This window comes from Capra hircus, chromosome 5 (genome assembly GCF_001704415.2).
Source record: "Capra hircus breed San Clemente chromosome 5, ASM170441v1, whole genome shotgun sequence".
Taxonomy (NCBI): Eukaryota; Metazoa; Chordata; class Mammalia; order Artiodactyla; family Bovidae; genus Capra; species Capra hircus.
Genome location: NC_030812.1, coordinates 26,205,527 through 26,225,217, shown reverse-complemented (window position 1 = coordinate 26,225,217; position 19,691 = coordinate 26,205,527). Strand labels below are relative to the sequence as shown.

General features: G+C 39.9%; 1 protein-coding gene across 3 annotated transcripts in view; it reads right to left on the bottom strand.

The window, feature by feature from the left end:
• ATF7 (activating transcription factor 7) overlaps nucleotides 1–19,691 on the bottom strand; it is a 96,498-nt gene that overhangs the window by 32,409 nt on the left and 44,398 nt on the right. The gene's annotated exons all lie outside the window — the stretch shown is intronic.

Below are 19,691 nucleotides of genomic sequence, written 5' to 3'. Positions count from 1 at the left end.
GCATTAAAATAGAGAAAATAGGAAAGGAGAAATGAAACACTAGAAATCTGGAGGAGAGGGGAAGGGGAAGACCGTAGCACCAACTGCTCTGTAATACCAGGTCCAAATGAGAGAAATGGACAGATTGTTGCTGAAGTGGGATCCAGGCAGGAGGTTCCAAATGAAAAAAACATTAAGGCTAGCTTGTAACAAGCAAGGGGAAAATAATGTTTAATAATGATAATAAAGAAAGGAGAAGAGAAAGGCTGGGTACTAGTTGGTCATCACGAAAATATAGAAAATTCAGAATGAAGCTCTCCATGGTAGGGCTGAACCGGACTATTTATGAGGGGGCTAACAGAGAGATAAATTATGCAGGATTAGGAGAACCATTTAACTTCCTGGCCCCTACAGTGCTGCAGCAGGCGCCTGCCCAGCTATTTGGCTGAGGGTTTTAATGAGCCAGGATGGAGCTGTAGAGGACAGAGGCCCAATGGCCAGAAGTAATGGCACACACCAGCCCCATCGGCCAAATGCTGTCTCCCTTCATCGGGCAGCCCGCCTGGGCTCCATCAGCCATAAAGGGGCCAGTGCAGTGCTGTTGACTACATAATGGTAGAATAAAAATGCAAGCAAAAAAAAAAAAAATTTTTTTTTTTTTGTTAGGGTAGGGAGAAGCCTGTAGGCAGGATGAGGGAAGGGAAAAAGGAGATGGTATGGAGATTTTATTTATTTAGGGGTTTGGTGAAAGGACAATGAAAATGTGAGGCTAGGTCTGCCTCAGTTTATGACTAAGTAAGACAGGGTTATTGGACAGTAATTTATGCTCCCCCCTTTCTTTAGAAGGGGGTGGTGAAGAGAACAGATGAACAGCAGTAATTCAAAAGAATGATACCCTCAAAATTCCCTTTGAGGCTGCCTGGCCATGTTCCTTCATTAAAACATGCCTGCAACACAGTAACAGCTTGGATGCTGCAGTTTTCCACAGCTCTTTCACTAGCCAGGCTCTGAAACATGGTTCTATTTGTCTTTTTGTTTCTAAAAATAATGATTGGTTAGTCCTCTTTTTTCACTCCCATTAGTTGGATACACATTTCCCACCAAAACTATTCCTTTGGCTGTCTATCCACAGCTCTTCTTGACTTCAAACCAGTCAGGAGTTGGCTCCATCCTAGCACCTATCCAGGCAAGAAAGCAAAACTGAACTATTTAAATTTCTTTATTTTACCTAAAAGCAGCTTTCCCATTTTCTCTAAGCTCTATCATAACTGAAGCTTGAGACCTAAAATCCTTCCAGGCTAGGCCTACAAGCCTGAAGGGTAAAGGGAATTTTCAATTAAACATATTAAGAGTCAAGAAGTACAACAGTCAAAAGAAGACTGCCTTAGTTGTTTCCAATGGATCCTGGACAAAACTTAATAGAGTGTGTGGATATTTAGCCAAGAACTTTAGTTTTCTCCATTGTTGGTTAACTTTAGGCAACATGGACATTGATTAGTTATCATAGGCATCAACTTTTTCAGTCACAGATTTTTCCCTAAGGAAAGGATGGAGAGAGTGGGAAAGGGGGGGAAAAGTCTTTTAACCATGGGTATGACATTTCTAGGTAAACAAATCAGTGCCGAGGGTTTGGGATTGCTGGGTATTTGGTAAAAGGAAATGAGCAGAACTAGTCTATGAAAGAGGAAAAACAATCACTTTACAGGGACAGGAAGAATAGCAGATTAGGGTATATGTTTTCAAAATGTACTGGTGATGTTATGACAATCTTTTTTTCAAAAATACATTTATAGGTACTTCAAGGAAATTTTCTGTAGGTAGTCTAAAAAATTTGGCACAATGTTCTAGAATACACAAGAATGACTTTCAAGCAGAAAGTCCTTTTCTACGGAAATCTAGCTTACCCAGAACTGCTTGGAGAAAGATTTTAAATTTTCAGGCTTTGCTCTAGTTAGGATCATTTAGTATTTTAAAAGGCAACTCCCCTTCCTGTTACTTTTCTGCATAGTTGTGATCTGTTTGTTCTCTAGTTCTTGTTCCTCTCTGCTACACAACCCCACTCCCTTCATATCACCCTATTCCTCTTTCAGCGGTTTATTTTTTCCAAACCAATAGCTGGTATCTGAAGAGACCTGAACGTGGCTAAAGGGATCTCCCACCCATCAGCATCTCATAGGGTTTTGAAAACTGTGATCATAGGAAAAAAATTCGTCTTCGTTTTCACTAAATTCTGAAATTTAGCATTCCTAATTCATCACAGAAATTGCACATATTCTCATATTACATTACAGTTATTATAGGTATCTCAGGATAGCCTTTCTACTCATCACTATTTCAAAATTATGATAGTTACCAGACCTGCCACTAGAACTTACAGACAGTATTATGCTTAAAAAAGCACACGTATTATCAAATATCTTAAAAGTATTTTGGTAACTGTATATCAAAATAATCACTTCTTTTGTAATCCTATGTCTTTTTTTTTTTACTGATTTAAAAATATTATTCTGAGGAGGGGATCACAGGCTTCATCAGACAGCCACTGTGGGTTATGACACTACAAAAACTAAGAATCCTTCTGAACTAAATCAGATGGTATGCTTCAGAGGAGGAGTGAAAATGACAGGAGGAGGAGCTTAAGAAGCAGGACACTGGCATGCTTTGGCTCCAGTCATCTCTCCCTGCCGGAGTAAGGAAGAGAATAAAAGTTTACTAAATTTTTTTTCCTAATGAAAGAGTGTTGCGGTTTTTTAAATTTCCGGTTGTGCTGGTATTTGTTGCTGCACATGGGCTTCCTCTAGTTGCGGAGAGTAGGGGCTACTCTCTAGTTGTGGTGCATGGGCTTCTCTCGCTATGGAGCACAGGCCTCAGGCACACGGGGTCAGTAGTTGTGGCCCAGGGGCTCATTAGAGATATGACCTGAGGGCCCCAGAGCACCAGCTCAGTAGCTGTGATGCAAGGGCTTAGCTGCTCCATGACATGTGGCATTTTCCCGGACCAGGGATTGAACCCATGTTCCCAGCATCGGCAGGTATATTCATTCCTGTTCGCCACACCACCAGGGAAGTCCTATACTTTTTTTTTTTAATCAAAGTGAATGTCAATCTGGCTATTATTTTCATTGTTCCTTATATTCTCTCTTGTTATATTTAAGCGTTAACTCAAGAATTCTCTGCAGTGAAGTGTCAGTTGCTCAGTTGTGCCTGACTCTTTGCGACCCCACAGACTGCAGCCCACCAGGCTTCTCTGTCCATGGGATTTTCTAGGCAAGAATACTGGAGTGGGTCTCCATTTCCTTCTCCAGAGGATCTTCCTGATCCAAGGATTGAACCTAGGTCTCCTGCACTGCAGGCAGATTCTCTACCAACTGAGCTATGAGGGAAGCCTCCAGGTGAATCTTGAACCACATGCTTAAGGAAACCATCCCTTTAAAAGCAGTTTCTCAATTAAAAAGTCTAAAATTATTAAGTGATAAAAATTTGACCTTATTAAAAATAGATTATTCTATTGAATTAAATAAAATGGGTAGAGGGATTCCTTAAAAGGATCTCCTTTTTGAATTATTGCCCAGTTAAAAATCCAGCTCTCTCATTTGTTAATACAGTTAGTGAGTCTTCCTTTGTTCTTTGCTCTTACCTATTACCAAGGTTTTGGCAAAGAGCCACTCAACTTAGGGAATATTCACTTTGGTTGTAGAGTAAAAAATGATAATTTTCAATAAATGTGTAGATATTAACCATCTCCAAGACAACTGAGGGTTGATATTATTCAAAATTGGACTGAAGAATTTAAGTTATAATGGATCACGAAGGCAGTTTATATGCCTTGGGAGAAGATGTAAATAGTAACACAATAAAGTTGAGAGTCTTATTTGCCCAAATAAATGAATCAGGACAGCCTCTTGGCACAAATGGGAGAGGGAAAGTATTATGTGCTAATTTGTTACCATAGCTAGAGACCAAGACGACTTAGATTTGCCCTATCCAAAGACCCGGGTTCGATCCCTGGGTCGGGAAGATCCCCTGGAGAAGGAAATGGCAACCCACTCCAGCACTCTTGCCTGGAGAATCCCATGGAGGGAGGAGCCTGGTAGGCTACTAGTCCATGGGGTCACAAAGAGTCGGACACAACTGAGCGACTTCACTCGCTCAGCCACATGCGGTTATTGAGCACTTGAAATGTGGCTAGTTCAAATTGAGATGTACTGTCCTGTACTGTGCACACAAGGGTTTCCCAGGTGGTTCAGTGGGTGAAGAATCTGCCTGCAATGCAGGAGACACAGGAGACATGGGTTCCATCCCTGGGTCAGGAAGATCTTGGAAGAGAGCATGGCAACCCACTCCAGTATTCTTGCCTTTAGAATTCCATGGACAGAGGTAGCCTGGTGGGCTACAGTCCATAGGGTTGCAAAGAGTTGGACATGACTAAAGAGACTTAGCACCCATTCTGGATTTTGAAGACTTAGTATGAAAAATGAAAAAGAGAATGTAAAATATCTCAATTTTATTTTGATTATATGTTAAAATGATATTTTGAATATATTGGCTTAAATAAAATATATTATTAAAATTAATGTCACTTGTTTATTTTTACTTTTTAATGTGGCTACTAGGAAATTCAATACTACTTATGTAGCTTGCATTGTGTGACTTGCAATACATTTCTTTTGGAGAGCTCTGATCTAGATAACATGCCTGAAGATCTAATGGGAATTTTAATCATGCGCCACACTTGATTTTTTTTTCCCCTCCAAATTAACTTTTTTGGCCTTACTGCACAGCTTGTGGGATTTTAGTTTCCCCACCAGGGATGGAACCCATGTCCCCTGCTGTGGAAGCACAGAGCCCTAACCACTGGACTGCTAGTGAAGTCCCAAACCTGATTCTTTCCCTTCAAACACTTTTTCTCTAAATACAGTTTACACTCTATGGTAGTGGTTCTCAAATAGGGGCAACTCTGCCCCCCAGGGGATACTTGGCAATGTAACAATTGCTTATTACAACCCAGGGAATGCTACTACTTAACTATAGAGGGCAGAGGCCTGGGAAATGCACTGGACAGCTCCCTAAAACAAAAAATTATCTGACCCCAAATGTCATTTGTGTCTCTGCTGAGAAACTCTGCTTCAAGATAACAGGGAAAAGAAAAAACAAACAAACAAAAAGGCTGTTTTTTAGTTTCCTTTGCCAAACTGCCAAACACATGTTTTTGGATGTGAAACTTGGAAGGAAAAAAACACAGGCAGAAAACTCGCAACCTCATTTCAGAAAATGGCTGATGTACTGCCAATCTGCAAACACTTAGGAGAGGGAAATTAGGAAGATGAGACAGAAGGCACTGTAATTGGGAGAAGAACAGACTAAATGCAGTTCTCATGCACTGCCTTGTTAGTAGCAAAGCTGCTGCTGCTAAGTCACTTCAGTCGTGTCCGACTCTGTGAGACACCATAGACGGCAGCTCACCAGGCTCCCCTGTCCCTGGGGACGAAAAAAGCAAATCGCTATTTTCCTTTTTGGCTATTTCGGATTTTCACTCCTCAACAGAGGAAAAAAAATATCAAGAAAGGAAATTTTCTTATCTGAAAAGTGATATTAGTATTAGAATGGGCATAGAAGGTATAGTTTTGGTAAAAAATACTTTCCATTTCTAGGAAGTTTCATTCTCACCCAGTCTCCTGTAATAAGAAACTGGACTCCCACCTACTAGCAAACTGACTAAATAAACTAAGAAGAACTGACTAAATAAACTAATAAACTAAAAGAACTAAGTAAAAAGTTAGGAATGGCTTGAAGAAGAAGCACAGTGGGAACTGGACATCAGGAATACATGTCAGTGAATGAAGCCCTAAATTTTTTAAAAAGTTGATGTATAATGTATATAAACTGCAAAAATCTCAAGTGTAGAGCTCAATGAATTTTTATATAAGTATGAAAAGAAATAAAGTGAAAGTGTTAGTTGCTCAGCTGTGCCTCTTTGCGATCCCATGGACTGTACTATGTTAGGCTCCTCTGTCCATGGGATTCTCCAGGCAAGAATACTAGAGTGGGTTGCCATTCCCTTCTCCAGGGGACCTTCCTGACCCAGGGATTGAACCCAGGTTTCCCACATTGCAGGCAGATTCTTTACTGTCTGAGCCACAGGGAAGTCTACGCTGCTGTAATCACAACCCAGGTCAAGATATAAAACATTTCAGGCACCCCAGAAGGAACCCTCATACCCCACTTTCCTTAAGCTTTTAAATGAACTAGTTATATAAAACTTAGTACCTGGCACACAGTATATATTCAGTTAGCTCTCCCCTCTTTCCCTCTTTAAATCTTAAGGTAGACAGGTATATTTAAAAATTAGCTTTTCTTTGTAGAATAACTCTAAGTAAGTCAATGCAGAGAGTTTTTTCCTAATCCCGTTAAGACAAGTTTCCCAGACACTTGTTGAAACAGCACCACTAAATAGAATTGAAGAGAAGGTTCAGGGCAAATGAGAGCTTAGCCCAAACTAAAGATAAATTTTTGTCTATTGACTTTGAGCCAGCCATAAGCATATGGGCATTAGAAATGTAGCAGTTTTAAGCTAAGTCCTTGGTAAATTTTTGTGACCAATGAAATTTCTGTGCAATATGCGCTCCACCCTTAGCCAAATTCATTCCTGAAATGTTGTTTTTGGCCACCACAGCTCCAGTTTCCATGTGGATTTGCCTCACATTTAAAAATGCTCTTATATCCTGACCTATGATTAATTCACATCCCTTTCCTTGTTTTAGAAGAGTAGACTGGGGGAAGGAGACAAATCAGAACTCTTGAGTTTACTAGGAAATGAGTCCTGGATACCTAAACTATCAGGGAACTGAGTTTCTACTTGTGATAGTCTGAAAAATCACTTATGCTGAAACCTAACCATACTCTTCTCCGAAGTTTGTGGGTTTGGCAGCACTTCATGAACAGAATAGCTTTCTTTTGTTATAATATCTACACTCGGGCATATCCTGATGAAAGAAAATAGTTTGAAAAAGCAGGAGAAAACTGATAACTATAGGTAGAAAGCTCTAGAATACAGTGATATTGGTGCTGAGCAGGGTGGAAAGAATAGCTGACCTTTTTGAAAATACTGTTTAATCACTTCAACTGATCACGTATTCTGAAAGAGCAAACTGGGAGATCTTATGCTTCTCACCCTCACTGGAGAACTTCTGTTCCCAGTGCAAGATATCATTTAGGTTTGGGAAAGCGGGGAAAGGGAGAAGGGAAGGGACTAAACACACACACCTCAATCCAACATAACTTTCATCTGCACCTTAGTCAATCTTAGGTTCCTGCTTTCTACTTCAAGATGCTGCTGTTTATGAAATGAGTCACACATCCTGCTCTGAATGCTTCATGGCTCTTGAATGAATCATTTCAAAGCACAGGATTGTTCAACAAATAAATACAACCACAGCAGCAGCAGCAGCTCACAGGCTGCATGTGTGAGCAAGGTAATTTATAGAGGAAAAATAAGAACAGGAAACTTCTTCCCAAAATATTCTAAGAGAAAAATGTTGTCAGGGGAATGAACGATATAAACTGAAGGGAGGGGGAAAAAATCCAACAAACTGTACCTAAAGAAAATCCTTCTGTCTGTGGATTGAAACATTTTCTGCTTGGAAAAGGCTGTTTGAGTGTCTTAAAGAGAAGATTTTGGCAGTTGACTAAATTAGTCCATTGGAAAAAGAAAGAATTTTTAGAGGAGAGACATTATTTGAAAGTTGGCCTGGCAGAGAAGCCATCTGATAGAATACAAGCCCCTCAAGTGCAAGAATCCTCATTTGTTTGTTTGTACTTTGAACAGTACCTGCACACAGTGGATGCTTAATAAACATTTGTTGAATAGATGCCAACTAGCATAGCACATAGGAGAAGGCAATGGCACCCCACTCCAGTACTCTTGCCTGGAAAATCCTATGGATGGAGGAGCCTGGTAGGCTGCAGTCCATAGGGTCGTAAAGAGTCGGACACAACTGAGCAACTTCACTTTCACTTTTCACTTTCATGCATTGAAGAAGGAAATGGCAACCCACTCCAGTGTTCTTGCCTGGAGAATCCCAGGGAGTGGGGAGCCTGGTGGGCTGCTGTCTATGCGGTCGCACAGAGTCAGACACGACTAAAGCGACTTAGCAGCAGCAGCATAGCACATTAAGGGTGATAAAGCACCCCCAACTTAGAAAACTCTTACTCATGTGTACAATGGTGGGAGTATTTTCATTATCAATATTCAAAAGGGGAGTTGATATTATTATAAACATTAGATCTTTTCTATAGAACTAAAGGCTGGGTCCAGTGAGGACCAAGAATACCCTAATGGGAGGAGCTTAGAATAAGAAACAAATTGAATTTCAAGAATTAAGACAACATGAAAAGGTCAAAACAACAGCAAAAGGGATTTAAATCACTGGGAAGAATCTCTCGACTCTGAGGGTGAGGGGGCTGAAATCGTTCCCAAAGGAGATTTTAAAGGAATGTAAAATGTATAGTTTTCTGGACCTCTTTTATTTTTATAACTATTTTCTCCTATTCTTCCATTACTGCTTTCTATCCAGGTGAGTCTCTCCTGATCTGCAAAATCCACTTGTTCTCAATTTTGTGCCTACACACAATCCCTCTACTCTCAGACATGCCTTTCTCTCTCGCCTCAGTTTATCTAAATACTATAACCTTCCAAGGCTCAGCTGAAACCCAGCTGCTTTTTGAAAGCTTCTCTAATGATTCTAACCTTCAGTAGTCTAACTTCCCTGAACTTGTATGGTACTTTGAACAATCTGCACCATATAATTTAGAATTCTAGTCTACATGCTCTCACAGTTTTATCCTTTAAAGTGGACTATAAACTACCAGACGGTTAAAAATGTATCCTACACTTATTTTTTTGGTCATGCCAAGTGGCTTTTAGGATCTCAGTTCCCCAACCAGGGACTGAACCAGGCCCCAGCAGTGATGGCGCTGAATTCTGACATTGGACCGCCAGGGAATTCCCCATACTTATTCTTTACCCTTCCAACCAATCCTATCTTGGGGCTTAACTTGGCAGAGAGCACACAACGGGTACTCAATAAATTCCTTTTCCAGTGATTCAGTTCAGTTCAGTTGCTCAGTTGTGTCCGACTCTTTGCGACCCCATGAATCGCAGCACACCAGGCCTCCCTGTCTATCACCAACTCCCGGAGTTCACTCAAACCCATGTCCATTGAGTCGGTGATGCTGTCCAGCCATCTCATTCTCTGTCGTCCCCTTCTCCTCCTGCCCCCAATCCCTCCCAGCATCAGAGTCTTTTCCAATGAGTCAACTCTTTGCATGAGGTGGCCAAAGTATTGGAGTTTCAGCCTCAGCATCAGTCCTTCCAATGAACACCCAGGACTGATCTCCTTTAGGATGGACTGGTTGGATCTCCTTGCAGTCCAAGGGACTCTCAAGAGTCTTCTCCAGCACCACAGTTCAAAAGCACCAATTCTTTGGTGCTCAGCTTTCTTCACAGTCCAACTCTCACATCCATACATGACCACAGGAAAAACCATAGCCTTGACTAGACGGACCTTTGTTGGCAAAGTAATGTCTCTGCTTTCTAACACGCTATCCAGGTTGGTCATGACTTTTCTTCCAAGGAGTAAGCGTCTTTTAATTTCATGGCTGCAATCACCATCTGCAGTGATTTTGGAGCCCAGAAAAATGAAGTCTGACACTGTTTTCACTGTTTCCCCATCTACTTCCCATGAAGTGATGGGACCAGAGGCCATGATTTTCATTTTCTGAATGTTGAGCTTTAAGCCAACTTTTTCACTCTCCTCTTTCACTTTTATCAAGAGGCTTTTTAGTCCCTCTTCACTTTCTGCCATAAGGGTGGTGTCATCTGCATATCTAAGGTTATTGATATTTCTCCCGGCAATCTTGATTCCAGCTTGTGCTTCCTCCAGCCCAGTGTTTCTCAGGATGTACTCTGCATAGAAGTTAAATAAGCAGGGTGATAATATACAGCCTTGACGTACTCCTTTTCCTATTTGGAACCAGTTTGTTGTTCCATGTCCAGTTCTAACTGTTGCTTCCTCACCTGCATATAGGTTTCTCAGGAGGCAGGTCAGGTGGTCGGGTATTCCCATCTCTTTCAGAATTTTCCACAGTCTATTGTGATCCACACAGTGATTAGGTCGTTTTATACACTGGTATAACAGTTGAAAAGCTTTTATCACCTTTAGATTCTAAGACCTTTAACAGGTACGCTTTCAGAATGATCTGCTTCCTTTCCATCTCCATTTCCAAAGTATATTTCACTATGCAAATAAATGAGAATCAATGTATCCCCCTACTGTTTTGTTAGATACCAGGTTCCCTTTATTATAGAAAGGCAGTTTGGACACTTTCAGTAACTGTGGTTATATTGTTGTTGCATGAAAGGGCATTCAAGCCATGGCTTGTGGATCAATTTACTGTCTTTGGGTATCTGATTCCATCACTGAATTTTGGTTAGTTTAGCTGCAAAGTCATGTCTAACTCTTTGTGACCCTATGGACTGTAGCCCACCAGGCTCCTCTGTTCATGGGATTTTCCAAGCAAAAAATACTGGAGTGTGTTGCCATTTCCTTCTCCAGGGGATTTCCCCACCCAGGGATTGAACCTGGGCCTCCAGCATTGCAAGCAGATTCTTTACCAACTGAGCCACCTGGGAAGGCCTCACTGAACTTTACTACCAACTAAAATGCTCTGTGCAAAAAAATATCAATTCATCAACAGCAACCTTTTCCTTCTTCACTCCCCAAACCACCAGTGGTAGTTTTGACCACATCCTTTTAAGCATTTTCTTTTAGGATCCCAATTACTTGAATTTTATTGGGCAGAATATCAGCAACACACAGAAGTCAAGCCATGTCAAGAACTGGATTCCTCCCTTTACAATGTTTGCCCTGGAGTCTCTGACAAGAGGAAAAGATACATTACAATCAAACTGACAAACCAGTTGGCATTTGGAAAAAGAATATTCAAACCTATCGTCAACACTGAATTGCTGGATCTTCACTGTTAGGATCTGGGATTAACACTAACACATTATTCATAACATCCAGACAAAGGATGCAAAGTTTTAAATGCTTAGCCACACCTGATCACTCATTTTTATTTTTGTTCCTGTTCCCTCCTCCTATTTATGACAAATGTGAAAAATCATGAGCCCCATGGGTAGTGTTTTTTGCCAAGTAAGTTACAGGTGCCTAATAAATCACAGCAGAAAGGAAAAGAGCTCCAAAGGTCATACAGGCCAACCCCAACCAGGGACTGGGTAGTGTGGAAAAAGGAACGGCAAATGGAATTTCTTGTGAGTTTTATAACTGAATAAAATTAGGTATTTTATTTTCACTTTATTTATGAATGTTCTTATTATGGGACTGAGAAATATAATCTTACTTCAGGTTTCAATGTACTTAGAAAGTCCTGGTCATCTCAACTTCTATGGGATTCCCTAGTATCACAGTAAAGCAGGAAGTGTAAATCTTCCCTCCTCCTCCTCTTGCTCTTTTTTTAAAAATTGTGATAAAATACACATGACAGTAAATTTATTATATAAGCTGTTTTACCTGTACAGTTCAGTGGTATTAAATACATTCATATTATTGTGCACCCATCACCAACATCCACCCCCCATAACTCTCTTGTAGAAATGTACCTCTATACCCATTAAAAAGTAACTCTTCATTTTCCCCTCCCCACTCTCTGGAAACCACCATGATATTTTCTGTCTTTAAGATTCTGACTACTAGGCAATGGCACCCTACTCCAGTACTCTTGCCTGGAAAATCCCATGGATGGAGGAGCCTGGTAGGCTGCAGTCCATGGGGTCCTAAGAACTGGGCACGACTGAGCGACTTCACTTTCACTTTTCACTCTCATGCATTGGAGAAGGAAATGGCAACTCACTCCAGTGTTCTTGCCTGGAGAATCCCAGGGGCAGGGGAGCCTGGTGGGCTACTGTCTATGGGGTCGCACAGAGTTGGACACGACTGAAGCAACTTAGCAGCAGCAGCAGCAAGAACCTCATGTGAGTGAAATCATGTGTTATTTGTCTGTGACTTATTTCACTCAGCACATCCATGCTGTCGAATACTGCAGAATTTCTTTTTAAGGCTGCATGAAAACCCACTGTATGTATATATACCACATTTTGTTTATCCATTTATCAGTAAATGGACAGCTGGGTTGTTTTATATTTTAACTACTGTGAATAATGCTTTGAAAACAGTTGTATATATATCTCTGCGTTTAATTCTTTCGGGTATATATCCAAAAGTGGAACTGCTGGATTATATATCAACAAATAGTAATTCTATTTTTAATTTTTTGAGGGAACTATCATACTGTCTTCCTCATTGGCTGTACCATCTTACATTCCCAGCAACAATGCACAACGGTTCTAATTTCTCCATATCCTTGACAACACTTGCTACTATCTGGGTGTTTTTTTTTTGTTGTTGTTGTTCTTGAAGCATGCATTCTAATGGATGTGAAGTAGTTATCACTGTAGTGTTAATTTGCATTTCCCTAGTGATTAGTCATATTGAATATTTTTTCATGACCGGTTGGCTATTTGTATATCTTTTTTTGAGAAATGTTATTCAAGGCTTTTTGCCCATTAAAAAAAAGTATTTATTTTTAATTGGGGAAAACTGCTTTACAATGTTGTGGTGGCTTCTGCCATATATCAACATGAATCAGCCGTAGGAATGCATATGTCCCCTCCCTCTTGAACCTGCCTCCCACCTCCCATTCCATCCCACACCTCCACGTCGTCATAGAGCACCAGGTTGAGCTCCCTGCATCATATGGCAAATTTCTGCTGCTATCTGTTTTACATATGGAAATGTATATGTTCCAATGCTGCTCTCTCAATTCATCCCACCCTCCCCTTCCTCCACTGTGTCCACAAGTCTGTTCTCTATGTTTGCATTTCCATTGCTGCCCTGCAATAGGTTCATCAATACCATTTTTCTTGATTCCATATATATGTGTTAATATATGACATTTGTTTTTCTCTTTCTGACTTAATTTAACTCTCTATAATGGGCTCTAGGTTCATCCACCTCACTAAGTGACTCAGATGTGTTCTTTTTAATGGCTGAATAATATTCCATTGTATATCGATATACCACAAATTCTTTATCCATTTGTCTGTTGATGGACATCTAGGCTGCCTCCACGTCCTGGCTATTATAAACAGGGCTGCAGTGAACACAGGGGTACATGTGTCCTTTAAAATTGTGGTTTTCTCAAAGTATATGCCCAGTAGTGGGATTGCTGGGTCACATGGTAGCTTTATTCCTAGTTTTTAGGGAAATCTCCATACTGTTCTCCATAGCGGCCATATCAATTTACATTTCCACAAACAGTGCACTACTAGGGCTTCCCTGGTGGCTCAGCACTAAAGAATCTGCCTCCCAATGCCTGCCAACGACAGTGATGCAGGTTCAATTTCTGGGTTGGGAAGATCCCTGGAGAAGGAAATGGCAACCCACTGTAGTATACTTGCCTGGGAAATCCCACGGACAGGGAAGCCTGGTGGGCAACAGTCCATGAGGTTGCGAAAGGTCAGCCACGACTCAGCAGCTAAATAACAACAGTGTAAGAGGGTTCCCTTTTCTCCACATCCTCTCCAGCATTTACCACTGGTAGTTTTTTTCTTTTTATGATGGCTATTCAGACCAGTATGAGATGATACCTCTTTGTAGTTTTGATTTGCATTTCTCTAATAATAAGCAATATTGAGCATTTTCCATGTGTTTATTAGCCACCTGTATAGCTTCTTTATAGAAATGTCTGTTTAAGTCTTCTGCCCATCTTTTGATTGTTTGTTTTTCTGCCATTGAGCTGCCTGAGCTGCTTGTGTATTTTGGAGATTAATCCTTTGTCAGTAGCTTAATTTGCAATTATTTTCTCCATACTGAGGGTTGTCTTTTCATCTTGTTTATGGTTTCCTTTGCTGTGCAAAAGCTTTTAAGTTTAACTAGATCCCATTTTTGTTTTTAATTTCTATTACTCCAGGAGGTAGGTCATAGAGGATCTTGCTGTGATTTATATCAAAAGAGTGTTCTGCCTATGTTTTCCTTTAACAGTTTTATAGGTTCTGGTTTTATATTTAACTCTTTAACCTATTTTGATTTTATCTTTGTGTATGATGTTAGGAAGTGTTCTAATTTAATTCTTTTACATATAGCTGTCCAGTTTTTCCAGCACTACTTACCAAAGAGACTATCTTTTCTCCACTGCATATTGTTTCCTCCTTCTCAAAGATAAGGTGCCTACAGGTGCGCAGGTTTACCTTAGGGCTTTCTATCTTATTCCATTGGTCTATATTTCTGTTTTTGTGCCAGTACCATACTGTCTTGATGACTGTAGCTTTGTAGTATAGTCTGAAGTCAGGAAAACAGATTCCTCCAGCTTCATTCTTCTTTCTCAAGATGGCTTTGGCTATTCAGGGTCTGTGTTTCCATATGAATTGTGAAATTTTTTGTTTTATTTCTGTGAAAAGTACCATTGGCAATTTGATAGAAAGCGAAAAGTGAAAGTGTTAGCCACTCAAGTTGTGTCTGACTCTTTGCGATGCCATGGTCTGTCCATGGAATTCTCCAGGCAAGAACTTGATAGGGATTGCATCAAATCTGTAGATTGCTTTGGGTAGTATTTAGTAATTTTCACAATATTGATTCTTCTAATCCAAGAACATGGTATATCTCTCCATCTGTTCATGTCATCTTTGACTTCATCAGTGTCTTATAGTTTTCTGCTCTTTTGCCTCCTTATTTATTTAGTCTCTTTGTTTATTCCTAGTTATTCTTTTTATTGTAATGGTGAACGGGACTGATTCCTTAATTTCTCTTTCTGATTTTTCATTGTTAGTATACAGAAATACAAGGGGTTTCTGTGTATTGACTTTGTATCCTGTGACTTTTCTAAATTCACTGATTACTATAGTAATTTTCTGATCATACCTATAGGGTTTTCTACATATAGTATCATGTTGCCTGTAAACAGTGAGAGTTTTACTTCTTCTTTTTCAACCTGAATTCCTTTTATTTCTTTTTCTTCTCTGACTGCCATGGCTAGGACTTCCAAAATTATGCTGAATAACAGTGGCAAGAGTGTTGCCCATTTCTTAATTGGTTGCTTTGTTGTTGCTGAGTTTTATTTTTTGTATTTTTAAATTTTATTTTCTGTTTTGGCCACACTGTGTCTTTACTGTTGTGTGAGGGCTTTCTCTAGTTGCGCTGAGCATGAGTTACTTTCTAGCCGTGGTGCGTGGGCTTCTCACTGCGGTGGCTTCTCTTGTGGAACACAGGCCCTAGAGTGCCCAGGCTTCAGTAGCTGCAGTCACAGTCTCTAGAGCACAGGGTTAGTAGTTGCGGTGCACAGGCTTAGTTGCTGCACAGCATGTAGGATCTTTCCAGACCAGGGATTGAACTGGTATCCCTTGTGCTGGCAGACAGATTCTTAACCACTGGATGCCACTAAGGAAGACCTGTTGTTGAGTTTTAGAAGTTTTCTATACATTCTGGGTATTAATCCATTATGTGATATATGACTTGCAAACATTTTCTCCGATTGTGTAGGTTGCCTTTTTACTGTGGACAGTGTCTTCAAATGTATAAAAAAAATTTAACTTAAATAAAATCCAATCTATTTTTTTCTTACTTGTTCCTTTGGTGTTATATCCAAGAAATCACTGCCAAATCCAGTATCATGAAGCGTTTGTCCTATTTTTCTTCTAAGAGTTTTCTATACAGTCATTACGTATTTTTACTGCATTGAAACTTTTATTAACATATAATATCCTTCTTTATCTTTTGTAACTTTTTTTTTAAACTTTCATTTTGATCTAAAATCTATTTATTCTTATATCAGTATACTCATCACTGTGCTCTTTCAGTTACTACTTGCATGGAGCATCTTTTTTTCATCTACTCATTTTCAATCTGTTTGTGTCTCTGGGTCTCAAGTGAGTTTCTTATAGACAGCATATAGTTGGATCATGTGGGCTTCTTTTGTTTTTATTAAAGTACAGTTATTTACAATATTTCGTTAGTTTCAGGTGTACAGGAAGTGATTCAGTTATATTTTTTCAGATTATTTTAAATGATAGGTTATTACAAGATATTACATAGTTTCCTGCAATACACAGTAAATCTTGTGGCTTATCTGTTTCATACATAGTAGTGTTTATCTGTTGAGCCCATACTCCTAATTTATGCCCTTACTTCTTTCTCCTTTGGTAACCATAAGTTTGTTTCCTATGTCTGTGAGTCTGTTACTGTCTTGTAAAAGATTCATTTGTATTATTTTCTGGATTTCACATATAAATGATATCATGTTGTCTCTCTGTCTTATTTATTTCACCCATGATGCTGCAAATGGCAATATTTATTCTTTTTTGGATCACGTGTTTTTAGCCATCCTGCCAATCTCTGTCTTTTGAGTGCAGAGTTTAACCCATCTATATTTGAAGTAATTCCTGATAAGGAGGAACTTACTTCTGTCTATGTGCCTTCAACATGCCTTATAGTTTTTTACCCCTCATTTTCTGCATTACTATCTTTTTTGTTGATTTTTTGTAGTGAAAAGTCTAAATTTCTTTCTCATTTCCTTTTGTGTATATTCTACAACTACTTTCTTTGTAGTTAACATGAGGATTGCATTCAACATGCTAAAGTTTTAATACTCAAATCTGAATTTATACCAGCTTAACATCAATAATAGGCAAAAACTCTGCTCCTTTACAGTTCTCTGATGATCTCTTTCCATTGCTTATTTCACACAACTAAAATTTTATACATTGCAAACTCCCAAAACTTAAATAATCCTTATAAATGCATCAATCTCTTAAATTACATGGAAAACAAGATTTGAAGTGACAAACCAAAGTTACAGTAATACTATCTTTCACAATAGAAATGTTTTTCCTTAAATGCATTACTGTCTTAAATCATGCAGAAAACAAAAAGTGCAATTACAAGTCATTCATTCTTGTAGTAATAATATTAGCTTTATAATTGCCCCTGTATTTACTTTTCTAGAGATTCTTATTAATATTTCTCCAAATGGCATTGAGTTACTGTCTTGTACACTTTCATTTCACTTTTCAGGACTCCCAAGCATTTCTTTCAGGTCGAGTCTAGCAGTCACAAACTCCCTCAGCTTTTACCTCTCTGGGAATGTCTTAATTTCTCTCTCATTTTTGAAAGGCAATTTTGCTGGATATAGGATTCTTGATTGACAGTTTCTTTCTTTTAGAACTTTGCATACATTTGGTCAATTGTCTTCTGGCCTCCAAAATTTCTGATCAGAAGTCTGCTTATAATCTTATTGATGATTCCTTGTATGTGATGGTTCATTTCTCTTTTGCTGTTCTTATGATTCTTTGACTTTGAAAATCTGCTTATAATGTGTTTTGATGTGGATCTCTGAATTCACCTTCTTGGAGTTTGAGATTTTTGGTTGGGAAGTGGTCAAACATTATTTCCTCAATGTTTCTCTCCGATCTGTCCTCTTTATTTCCTGCCTCCCTCCTTCCCTCTATTTCTGGACTCCCACAGTGCATATACTGGTCTGCCTGATGGTAACTCAGGGGTCCCTTAGGCTTTGCTTGCTTCTTGTCAGTATTCGCTTTCTGTCCTTCACACTTGATAACTTCCAAATTCCAATTTTCCTTTTTTGGCCATGCTATGCAGCTTGTGGGATCTTAGTTTCCTAACCAGGGATCAAATCTAGGCCCTGGCAGTGAAAGTACTGGGTCCTAACCAGTGGTCAACTAGGAAATTCCCCAAACTCCTATTTTCAAATTCACTGATTCTTTCTTCTACCTGCTCAAATCTGCCTTTGAAACCCTCTAGTGAATTTTTCATTTCAGTAACTGAACTTTTCAGCCCCAGAATTTCTTTTTAGGTTTTCTATCTCTTTATTGATATTTCCATTTTGTTCATACATTGTTTTCTTGGCTTTCTCCACATCTTCCTTTAGTTCTTTGAGATTTAAGACAGGTGTTTTAAAGTCTTTGTCTAGCAGATCTGCCATCAGGTCTTTCTCAGGGACAGTTTATGTTGATTTTTTTCCCCCTTTGAATGGGCCATACCTTGCTGTTTCTTTGTATGCCTTGTGATTTTTGTTGAACATTGGTTACTTGAATCTAATAAAACAGTAACTCTGGAAATCAGATTTTTTTTCTCCTCTTTCCCAGAACTTGCTGATTTTTGCTTTCAGTTTGTTTGTTTTTATGGTTGTTGTAGAGTGTCTTTGTGTCATGGATCAGCCTGAGGTGTAAATTTAATGTTTTCTCAGGTCTTTTCTGATCCTTTCCCCTGGCATGCACAATCACTTCCTAACTTTCCACATATTTTGAATGTCCTAAACTTTAACAATATGAGGAAATTCAATAAAATGGCTACCTGTTTACCCTTCCGTGATCAGAGCAACAGTTAGCACCCTGAGATACAGCCCTGATACCTAGAAGAAAGAGTTCTTCTTGCCCATTTTAGCTCCCTCACGTTCCGTGTGCAACGTTCCGTGTGCAAACTGCGTGCACAACTGCCTGGCACTGGCTAAGGGTGGAAGGATAGGTAGTTGCTACTGTGTGCAGCCAAAATTGACAGAAATAGCCACAATTTACCCTTCAATTCTTCCCCTGGAAGTTGTAAGCCCTCAACAGGCTCCAAAGTTCTAAAATAGTTACATCAGACAGATTCTGCCTGTGCAACTGCTGCATAAGCGGGGAAACAGTGGGAAACAGATTCCTGGTCCTTTCTACTTTGCCACCTTTCCAGAATCCCTCCTTCTCTTTTTAATAATATTTTTGTGACTTTTTTTTTTTTTAGTAAGGCAGAGATGGCAATGGCACTCTACTCCAGTACTCTTGCCTGGAAAATTCCATGCACGGAGGAGCCTGGTAGGCTGCAGTCCATGGGGTTGCGAACAGTCGGGCACAACTGAGCGAATTCACTTTCATTTTTCACTTTCATGCATTGGAGAAGGAAATGGCAACCCACTCCAGTGTTCTTGCCTGGAGAATCCCAGGGACGGGGGAATCTGGTGGGCTGCCGTCTCTGGGGTTGCACAGAGTTGGACATGACTGAAGCAACTTAGCAGCAACTTAGCAGCAGCAAGGCCATAAACTAAATTCTATGTCCAATGGCTTTAAAAGTGGAAATCTACATAGCTTATTAGGCTTCTCTGGTCCTGAAAAGACTGTTGTCAATTAATACCTTGCATACTAGATTGTTTAGGGGAAGGTAGGACTGCAAGGAGATCCAACCAGTCCATTCTGAAGATCAGTCCTGGGTGTTCTTTGGAAGGAATGATGCTAAAGCTGAAACTCCAGTACTTTGGCCACCTCATGTGAAGAGCTGACTCACTGGAAAAGACTCTGATGCTGGAAAGGATTGGGGGCAGGAGGAAAGGGGGACGACAGAGGATGAGATGGCTGGATGGCATCACTGACTCAATGGACGTGAGTTTGAGTGAACTCCGGGAGTTGGTGATGGACAGGGAGGCCTGGTGTGCTGCAATTCATGGGGTGGCAAAGAGTCGGACACAACTGAGCGACTGAACTGAACTGAGGGCGCTGGCATGGTGTCTGGGGACAGCCAATAGGTTTGGGGAATAGGTTTACTCCCCAGTAGGTTTATTAGCTTCTAAACCCCAATAGGTTTTAGTTTTAAA